The following is an 11,527-nucleotide window of genomic DNA, read 5'->3' as shown; positions in this document are numbered from 1 at the left end:
CCTTGTAATATTGATTGAAGTCAGGGACAGTGATTCCCGCAGATGTTTTCTTGTTGTTGAGGATGGATTTTGCTATTCTATGTCTTTTGTTATTCTAGATGAAATTGCACATTGCTCTTTCCAACTCAATAAAGAACTGGGTTGGAATTTTGATGGGGATTGCATTGAATCTGTAAATTGCTTTTCGTAGGATGGCCATTTTTAAAATGTTGATCCTTCCAATCCATGAGCATGGGAGATCTTTCCTTTTTATGAGATCTTCCTTGATTTACTTCTTTAGAGGTTTGAAGTTCTTGTCATACAGGTCTTTCACTTGCTTAGATAGAGCCACACCAAAGTATTTCATAGTTTTTGCGACTATTGTGAAGGGTATGTTTTCCCTAATTTCTTTCTGCACATGTTTGTTCTTTGAATATAAGAAGGCTACTGATTGTTTAGGTTAATTTTATATCCAGCCACATTGCTAAATTTGTTCATCAGCTGTAGAAGTTCTCTGGTGGAATTTGTGGGGTCACTTACGTACACTATCACGTCATCTGCAAAAATTGATGTTTTTACTTCTTCCTTTGTGATATGTATCTCTTTGTTTTCCTTTTGCTGTCTAATTGCTCCAGCCAGGACTTCCAGTACTATATTGAATAGGTAGTTGGAGAGTGGGCAGCCTTGTCGAGTCCCAGATTTACTGGGATTGCTTCAAGTTTTCCACCATTAAGTTTGATGTTGGCTCTTGGTTTGCTGTATATTACTTTTAATATGGATAGATAAGGACCTTTAATTCCTATTCTTTCCAAGACTTTTAAAATGAAGGAGTGTTGAATTTTGTCAAATGCTTTCTCAGAATCAAGTGAGATGTCCATGTAATTTTGTTCTTTGGGTTTGTTTATATGGTGGATTGCATTGATGGATTACCTTAAATCAAACCATCCCTACATTCCAGGGATGAATCCAACTGGGTCATGGTGAATGATCTTTTTGATGTGTTCTTGGATTCGGTTTGCAAAAATTTTGTTGAGTATTTTTGCATCAATGTTCGCAAGTGAGATTGTGAAGTTCTCTTTTCTTGTAGTGTCTGTGTGTGGTTTAGGAACGAGGGTTATTGTAGCTTCAAAAAAAGAGTTAGGTAGCATTCCATCTGATTCTATCTTGTGGAATAGTTTGGAGGATTGTTGGTATTATGTCAGCCATAAATGTCTGATAAAATTATGTACTGAACCTGTCTGGACCTGGACTTTTTTTGGTTGGAAGGCTTTTGATGACTTCTTCTATTTCTTTAGGTGCTATGGGATTATTTAGATCGTTTACTTGTTCCCAGTTTAACTTTAGGATCTTGTATCTGTCTAGGAATTCATTCATTTCTTCTAAATTTTCTAATTTTGTGGAGTATAGGCTTTTGTGGTAGGATCTGATGGTTTCTTAAATTTCCTCAGTTTCATTAGTTATGTCTCCACTTTTGTCCCGTGCTACCGTCTCACCAGCAAGAATGCACAAGGAACACCAGGATCCTTCTGCAGCAAAGTGTTTATTGCATCTTGAAGAGGAAGACCATTGGGCCCCTCATGCTCTCACTTATATAGTCTCCAAAGGTGTGTATCCTCTTCTAATTGGTCACTTACTCATGATATCACTGGCATGCCCCAGGGTGGACAAAGACTTGGCACAAACACACTCTTGCATATGTGCACACAGTTTGATTATAGTGAGTGGCCACGCTGCCACTACGGAAGTCAGCACCATCTTGTGATGGTGAATGCTACTGTGGCTTTCCAAATCTCCCCCTTTTTGTTTTACTAGAATGAGGCTGGTCTAGGCTTCTGTACTTATGTCTATCTGCTGGGGCTCTTGTCTTAGGTCATTCCTCTAATGTTGCAGCCTTATCTGTCATAGGGTAACCCTATTGCCACCGGGCCTCATGTCTTAGATTGGTCTGCGCATGAGGAAAGTTGCCTGTCTTTAGATACCACAGTGCTGTGTGACAACAACTGCTAAATGGCCTAGGGCAACTTGAGTGATAATGACCTTGTCATGTTTCTTTTGAGATCTGAGTTTGCAAACCAACCATAGTATGAAAACTAATCCACTGCATAGGGCTGCACCAAACAAAGCCACCCCCACCCATTCTTTGAAGTGAGAAAAAATTTGAGGAAATCCAGGAAGAGAGCCTCTCCATCAGCAACAGGTCCACTCATGTTGCATTGATAGCCAACACTGCTGCCCTCAAAGACTCGAGAGTCTCATCAAATCCTGCTGACCAATTTCCTGCAAGGTACAACGACAATCATCAAGACAGATTAGCTGCTTGTGTAAAATTTCCATATTGTACGCTGGTAATGCAAAGCGCCCCCAATTTTTTCTCACATCCCAATTGGGCCAATTGAAAGAGAATATCCAACCTTTCCTCTACTCGGTTGAGGTGTTGGTTAACAACCATTAATCTGCCCTTTAACTGGGCACTAGTGGAGGTATGAAGATCAACAGCATCCGCCACTATGGCTGACAATTTATTTAGGGTGGTGCCTGTTTGGACTGTGGTTGCCATGGCAGTCCCAGCGGCAGTGGCTGCTGCTGCCACAGCAGCCATTGCCACTACCACAGTCGCTGTTATTCTAAAATCTCTTTTCTGCCTGAATAAGGACAAGGTGGAGGGGGTCTCTACAGGGACAGAAACCCACCGCGGGACTCTTGCAACCATGGCACGATTAGCCCACTTTGAATTCCAGCATTGTGACATCCAACAAGAATCATTAGAACAGGCTTTAAATGAATCATTGGAAAGGATAAACAAAAAGGGGGGGGGGTAAACACAGACTGGGGTAGGTGGATAATTAGTCTGGTTCACCAAAGTTTTATTGAACCCAGTAGTCTCTATAGTAGAATTTGCATTCATAGTAATAATTCCATCAGTTCCCATGGAAAAACACTCTGACCCCCAGTACTGAAAAAAATCTTGAGACATCAGTAAATGAGGCCTTTCCAACAGCTCCTCCTTGGATAAAGACCAAGGGATTAAGTTCTGTACAACTACCATTAATCCCACAAAGTACCCACTTATGAAAGGGGTGAATTCTAAGGTCTTGTAGAAAGAGTCTCTGTCTCATGGCCCCGGGTCTAAACTCTACCAGGTATTCTCTGGGATCTGGCATCATATTGGGGAAAAAGGAGAAGGTTTTGTCTTGATCTGCCCAGCAGGAATTGGAAGATTGGCAGTCAGTCCAGGGTGGGATTCGTCCCTCATTTTTTGGACTGCAATGGGGGCTATTCTGGGTTGACAAGGACGTTCTCTGTCTGTGACACTGGGCGATAGAAATATGCCATTGACCCAAATTTCCTTCTGCCAAAAGGTCATGTTTGTAATTGTTATTTTTGGGTTACTCGTGTCCTGGTTCAGCCTCACTCAGCCTCCAGTATGTGCATCAAACATTCCTAAGGCCCGGCCTGTGAGCTTGATGTATCTTCTTGTTCCATCAATTTGAAAACCAAAAGAACCTTGTTCTGATAAAGAACGATTCTCCCCTAGTGGTGCCTGGGTGGGATCAAATGGTAAGTAAGGCAATTCTAGAATTTTGTCGGTTGTAAAAAACTTAGGGAAAACAACTGCATCATGATGGATAGGTATGGGCTTCAGAAAGGCAGACAAAATTGCCCATCTGTATTTTCCCAATATACTAGGAACCCAGATCCAAAGAGGCAATGCGAGGTCTAGAGGTAGTTTCCGATGGATCTATCCGGGAGTCATTTCCAGGTGTCAAAATTCTTTGTGTCAATTGTTCCGGTAGCCAAAATGGGTTGTCTTCTTCCTGCGAGAAAACACAAACAGCTCCCCTGGATCTTATTAATATAGGAGCTGGGCCTTTCCATAGACCAGTCAAAACATCTTTCCATTTTACCATCTCTTTTGGTCTATCAGGCTCTGAACAGTGATGTTCGGCCACAGTATGGCCTTGGGCATCAAGATTTAAAAAATTAAGGGTGAAGAGTGCCATGGAAACAGCTACTCTTGGTACTGAGGGTAGAGCCTTCTCAACTCCCCCTTTTTGTTTAATTAAATAGAATTTGAGTGTGCAATGGGCACGTTCTACAATGCCCTGTCCTTGAGGATTATACGGGAGACCAGTCAGATGAGTCACATCCATCTGGCGGAAGAACTGTTGAAATTTTTGAGAAGTATACGCTGGTCCATTGTCTGTCTAAAGGAGTTTGGGTTTACCCCAAGCACTCCATGCCTTGAGGCAATGTTGAACTACATGTGAGGACTTCTTGCCTGTTAGAGGTGTAGCAAACATGATGCCAGAGCATGTATCAATAGAAACATGCAGATACTGAAGTCTTCCAAAGGAAGGGATATGAGTAACATCCATTTGCCAGACCTGCAGTGGTCGGATTCCCAGTGGATTAACTCCCACATGGGGTACAGGCAAGAATTGACAATTTTGACATTGGGTTACTATTTGTCTAGCCTCTTTTCTAGTCAGAGCGAATCAGCGGCGTAAAGTTTTAGCCGTCACATGAAATTGTCTATGAAATTCTTTTGCTACATCTAATTGGGGGGACATGGCAACTGCAATCACTCTCGTAGCTTGGTCTGCTAGGTCATTTCCATGGGACATTGGACCAGGAAGGCCCGAGTGAGCTCTAATATGTGTTATAAATACAGGGGACTTCCTGCCAAGAAGGGTAGATTGAATTTGTTGAAAAACTTGAGCAACTTTGCTGAAGGGTTTAATTAATCCAGCCACTTCTAAAATCTTAACAGCATTGACTACATAGGAAGAATCTGACACAATATTAAGAGGACCTAAAAAAGTCTCAAGGACTTCTAGCACTACTAAACATTTTACAATCTGGGGTGAAGTTTCATTATATTGTTTAGAAACTACCCTATTATTGACCACACAAGCACCTATACCAGTCTTTAACTCATTGGTATATACCACAATTCCATCAGCAAGTGGCCCCTGTGACATTATGTGTGGGAACACAATAGCCTGGCTTAAGGCAAATTGCAGAATTGGATGTTTGGGGAAATGGTTATCAATATGCCCACCAAAAGAAGTGACTAACACTGCCCAAGCATTGGAGGCAGCCGCCAATGTCCAGACTTGGTGATCAGCCCTCCAATCTCTCTGCAAATTTTTAGCCAGTCTTGTAACCCTCTGCTCTTCCTGGGAGTAATGGCCGCTTGACACTCCTGAGTGGCTTGTTCATAAACTAACTATTCTATTAAGGGCATAGCCTGTTCCGGGTCCCCAAAGATTTGACCTGCCACTTCTGTCATTTTGGCCACAAAATCAGAGAAAGGCTCTTGAGGACCCTGAATTATTTTTGTTAGATGCACCTCTCCTCCTCCCTTTTTGGAAAGTGCCTTCCAAGCCTTGATGGCAGCAGCAGATATTTGGGCATATGCACCCCAATTATAATTGGTCTGATTACTTGCATACTGCCCTTGTCCTGTCAGCAAATCAAAGGTTCATGTTCTCTGATCACTTTCTGCAACTGCATTTACCTTGACCTGTGTCTGAATAGCGTCATACCAAAGTGCTTTCCATTCCATATATTGTCCCATGTTGGGAAGGACTGCTTTTATTGTGGTTTGCCAGTCTCCCAGCGTCATAGCCATAGTAGCGAGTCTTTCTATTTGGGAGGTAGTAAAATTAGCGCTGACGCCATAATTACAGACCGACTCAGCGAGCTCCTTGATTTACACATACTCTACAGGTGCATGAACGCGCCCCCTTCAGCAGCCTTAAACATGGAGAATACTGGTAAAATTTTCTTATGGTCTTCTCTAGAGAGAAAGAAATTTAATAAGACTCCAGGATTATAAGGCGGGGGACCCCTCGGCGCTTGTGTTAGAAAGAATGGCCGATAAATATTTTCATAACCCAGACCGGTGCCCCTAACCCTTTTACCCTGCCAGTAATCTGGGTGGTATCTCTCTGCCTCATGGCGAGCAGCCTCGTCCTCAAGGTCTTCCTCCTCAGAGGGGCTCAGCTCGTCATCATCAATTTCTAGGGCCTCTAGATCTTCCACTGGGTAGAGGCTCCTCTTTCTGATGACCCGATCTTTCTTTTCCTGTCTCTTTATATGAATATTTTTAATTGCCCTTCTCTTTTGTGATTTTTCTTCTGGGGTGTCCTTCTTTTGTTCTGCTACCTTGGATTTCTCTCCCAGGGTGTCCTTTCCCTGCTCTAGCACTTCCTTAGACTGTGAAGCCTCGGAAGTGTCTGGTTTCTTAGGTAAGCCTGTTTTCTTTTCATGCTGCAGCCTTTGACTCCGCTCTGTTTCTGACATGCTGTCTTGCAACTCCTCCAGAGCTCCCTGTCCTGCCGCTACCATAGGGCGATAGACTTCATTTTCTAATGAAACCAAAAGAAAAAGAATCAAGGCAAGGAAGACAAGAATAAAAGCTTCTACAGCGCCTTCAGCGGAGGGAGAGAGGGAGAGGTCAAGACCAAAATGTCTCTCAGAGCTTACCTTAGTCCTGCAGTTTTGGATCCTCTCCACAGACAGAGGGTCTCCTCGGTACTGGCGATGGTGAGTCATTTATCCCAGGTTTCAGTACCAAATGTCCCATGCTACCGTCTCACCAGCAAGAACCCACAGGGAACACCAGGATCCTTCTGCAGCAAAGCGTTTACTGCATCTTGAAGAGGAAGACCACTAGGCCCCGCAAGCTGTCTTATATAGTCTTCAAAGCTTCCTGTCCATGTCTAATTGGTCGCTTACTCATGATCTCACTGGCACGCCCCCAGGTGGACAAAGAATTGGCGAGAACACACTCTTGCACATGCGCACACAGTTTGATTATAGAGAGGTGCCAGGCTGCCACAACGGAAGTCAGCGCCATCTTGTGATGGCGAAAACTATCACTGCTTTCCACTCACTTTCCTTTCTGATTTTGTTAATTTGGATACTCACTCTTTGCCCTCTAGTTAGTCTGGCTAGGGGTTTATCAATCTTGTTGATTTTCTCAAAGAACCAGTTCTTGGTTTTGTTGATTCTTTCAATGGTTCTTTTGGTTTCTATTTGGTCTATTCCTGCCATAAGTTGGATTATTTCTTGCCATCTACTTCTCTTGGGTGTATCTGCTTCCTTTTGTTCTAGAGCTTTCAGCTGTGCTGTTAAGTTGTTGATATATGCTCTCTCCAGTTTCTTTTTAAAAGCACTCAAAGCTGTGAGTTTTCCTCACAGTACTGATTTCATTGCACCCCATAGGTTTGGGTATGCTGTGCTTTCATTTTATTTGAATTCTATTAAATCCTTAATTTCTTTCTTTATTTCTTCTTTGACCCTGCTGTCGTTGAAGAGAGTGTTGTTTAGTTCCCATGTGTATGTGTGCTTTTTGTTGTCTTTGTTGTTGTTAAAGACTAGCCTTAGACAATGGGGGTCTGAGAGGATGCATGGGAGTATTTCAATCTTTTTATATCAATTGAGGCTTCTCCTGTGTCTAATTATGTGGTAAATTTTCGAGAAGGTGCCATGAGGTGCTGAGGAGATGTTGTATTCTTTTACTTTAAAATGGTATGTTCTGTAGATATCTATTAATTCCAGTTGGTTCATACTCTCTGCTAGTTTTACAGTGTCTATGTTCAGTTTCTGTTTCCATGATCTGTCCATTGGTGAGAGTGGGGTATTGATGTCTCCCACTATTATTGTATAAGGTGAAATGTATTTTTTGAGCTTTAGTAAATTTTTTATGAGTATTTGTGCTTTTGTATTTGGAGCATATATGTTAAGGATTGAGAGTTCCTCCTGACAGATTTCCCCTGTAATGAGTAAAGAGTGTCCTTCCTTATCTTTTCTGATAACTTTTGGTTGGAAATTTACTTTATTCGATATTAGAATAGACACTCCAGCTTGCTTCTTGGGGCTGTTTGCTTGAAGATTTTTCCCCACCTTTTACTCTGAGATTGTGTCTGTCTTTGTCTCTGAGATGAGTTTCCTTTATGCAGCAAAATGCTGCATTTTGTTTATGTATCCATTCTGATAGTCTAAGTCTTTTTATTGGGGAGTTGAGTCCCTTTATGTTAATACATATCAAGGAATAGTGGTTGTTATTTCCTGCTATTATTGCTTTTGTAGGTTGAGTTGTGTGTGTGTCTGTTTCTTTTTTTGGTTTTCTTGCTTAGGAGATTTCTTGTTTTTACTAGGATGTAGTTCCCCTCATTGTATTGGGTTTTCCACATATAATTTGTTGTAGTGCTATGTTTTCGGTCAGATATTATTTAAATTTAATTTTGTCTTGAAATATCTTCATCTCTCCATCTATGGTGATTGATAGTTTTGCTGGGTATAGCAGGTTGGGCTTGCACTTGTGCTCTCTTAGGGTCTGCATGATGTCTGTTCAGGCTCTTCTTGCTTTCATAGTCTATGTTGAGAAATCAGGTGTGATTCTGATTGGTCTGCCTTTATATGTTACCTGTCCTTTTTCCCTTACTGCTTTTAGTATTCTTTCTTTTCTTTAGGCACTTGGTGTTTTGACTATTATGTCTCAGGAGGAATTTCTTTTTTGGCCCAACCTACGTGGAGTTCTGAAGGCTTCTTTTATGCTCGTGGTCATCTCATTCATAAGTTTAGTGAAGTTTTCTTCTACAATTTTGTTGAAGATATTTACTGTGCTTTTTTGTTGATATTCTTCTCCCTCTTCTATTCCTATTATCCTTAGTTTTTTTTCTTCTCATTGTGTCCTGGATTCCTAGACATTTTGGGTTAGGAGCTTTTTCGTTTTTGCATCTTCTCTGACTGTTTTGTCTATGTTTTCAATGTTGTCTTCGGCTCCTGAGATTCTCTCTTCCATCTCTTGTAGTCTGTTGGAAATGCTTGCTTCTGTGACTCCTGATTTATTTTTTAGGATTTCTACTTATTGGGTTGTGTCTTTTAGTGTTTTTTCTATTGTATTCATTTCTATTTTAAATTCCTTCTTCCATTTCTTCATCTCTTTGGTTCTGTTTTCTTCTAGTTCTTTGAATTCGTTGAGAGTTTTTTCTTGTTTCTTCTTTAAAAGCTTCTAATTTTTTATTCTTTTCCTCCTGTACTTGTTTAAGGGTCTCCATCATCATCTTGTGGCAGGATTTCATTCATGTCTGAGTCTTGTTTTTCTGGAGTGTTTGGCATTCTGCTGTTTGTTGTGATGGGAGTGCTGGGTTCTAGTGTTGCCAGGTTGTCTTGGTTTCCCTGGGATCTGCTCTTTCGCTTTCCTCTTGCCATCTTGTTGTCAGTGATAGGTACTTGCCTTTCCCTTGTACCTGGCCTGTGTCCCTGGATCTACCCTGGTCCAGGTCTTGGATGATCTGAGTCCTTTTCTCTGGCCCAAAGCAGCAGGGTGGGAACAGAGGTACCAGTGCTGGGTTCCTGGTCCTTGGATCAGGCAGGGCAGGGGCACGCATTCCATGCGTGCTCGGCAGAGATCTCTCTGTCCTTGGCTACTTGTATCCTCTTCTTACCAGGCCTTTCTCTCTTGTGCTTGGCTGGTCCAGGTCTTAATATTTTCAAAAAAAAAAAAAAAAAAAAAACAAAAAAACAAAAAAAACAAAAAGAAATTCTGATTCTGAGCAAGTGCTAGCTTGGAGCCAATATATAAAATTTAGACTATTTTAAGATTTGGCTTTCCTATTTAATATTTTTAAAGTATAGATATAAAAATCTTAAAAGCATAAACCTTAATATATTAAAATTAAAACAATCTTCAAATAACTGTGGAAATCACAGAATTGAATGAAAATGCTATGCAACACATACCTCGATTAGATATGCTCCTATGCATAGTGAAATCATTAAAGGACTTTAGAAAAAATATGTTGTCTATCATGTAACTTTACAAATCTGTGAACTCTATCATAATACAGAGGGATAAAATTTATGCAAACAATTATGCTTATTTGATAGCTTTATTCTATGATGATATGGGTCAAATATTTGTGTGTATGTGTGTGTATGTGTGTATGTGTGTGTGTGTCTGTCAGTACTAGATTTAAAAAGTTAAGTGAATATCTGACACATAATCAGTAGTGATGAAGCATTAGGGAAAAGGCTAGGAACAATGTATTATTTTATTAGAATTAGATATGTTTGTATGAATTAAAGTTTTCTTAATATAGGTACAGCTGGTTATGTAGATAAATGATTACCCATAGATATATTAAATTTATCGCTATTCATGTGTTATTTTTTATGTACTGAACTCATAGAGTATTATAAGTAGAATACTGTAACAGAAAGAAACAAATCACTACCACAACAAAACTCTGCATGTACTTTATGCTTTCTATATAATTGTCTAAACAAAAGAACCAAGTGTTCTTTTTAAAATGGTTAATTCTAATATTTACTCAAGAAAGATAGAACATGATCCTGGTGTAATAATAGCAAAAATAAAACTTAAGATTTGGTATTACATTTTACCAATATGTGCACATCTCTAATTAGAACACCAATGTGACAAGTAGGAAACAAAACTGTCTATCTACCTAAATATTATGCAATTACACACATTGACACAGAAAGCAATATAATATCTTAGTACAAAGCCTGAAAAATATTCATTGTAAATAATAAAGTAATAATGAATATTAACTCAATAGCTATACATATATCTAAGATTTAATGTTATTCCAATGAGTGGATTGTTTAAGATCAGGCTATTAAAGTCCTTAATGAAAAAAAAGAACATTTCTGAATACTTTATTGGGACATATTGCTCTCAGAGAGATAAAGAATAACCTTATCCATTATGGAATGGCTTTCTGAGTTCTACACCACCTACATTGACAGCAACATGCATCTTAAAGTGAGTGTAGCTATTCAGTAAATAAACTAGAATAAATCTTACCGCATGCAACCTGTCAAAAAATCACTAACAATAATGGTATGTGAATATGGAGTTTATGTATCATTGCTGGATGTGATTTTAGAGACTTGATCTACCTGATCTTTAGCCATATATTAAAGCCTTGATCTTACTGTGAAAACAGGCACATAAGAAGTAGTAAGTGAGCATGTTGTAATATCCACATGAAATTAAACTTTTTTATTTCATTTATGTTATCTGAAATTGAATTAATTCAATCTGTTTTTTTATCTGTACTTGAATACGAATTAAACTTGATTTCTATCAGAACAATTAGGGTTGAAGTTACGGAAAATGTTTCATTATACATTCCAGGGACTCTCCCCATTCCATTTTCAATATTATCTGAATTACACAACAGCTCCTCATGTAAACTGAGGAATTAGTCAAGGGTTACAAACAACTGTCTTATGCTCAGCTTCATTTGGAGATATTTAATTCTTCATTGAGATCAGAGAAGCACACAGGAGTTCATTCTCTATGCTTTTTGTTAAATCACTGAAGTTTTAAAATACTCATAGTCTTCAGACAATTTTTTTCAACTAATGCTGTCATTTTTGACCTGGGTAAATATGCATTGCTAACAACATTAGTCAAGGTTGGTGTTTTCAACTCCCATCAAAACTTTACTGTGTATAGAATTGTCTGCAGGGTACCAAAATATACAAAGAAAGAGATTTGTTT

Source organism: Micromys minutus (assembly GCF_963924665.1).
Source record: "Micromys minutus genome assembly, chromosome: 7".
Lineage (NCBI taxonomy): Eukaryota > Metazoa > Chordata > Mammalia > Rodentia > Muridae > Micromys > Micromys minutus.
This window is presented reverse-complemented; position numbering follows the sequence as displayed.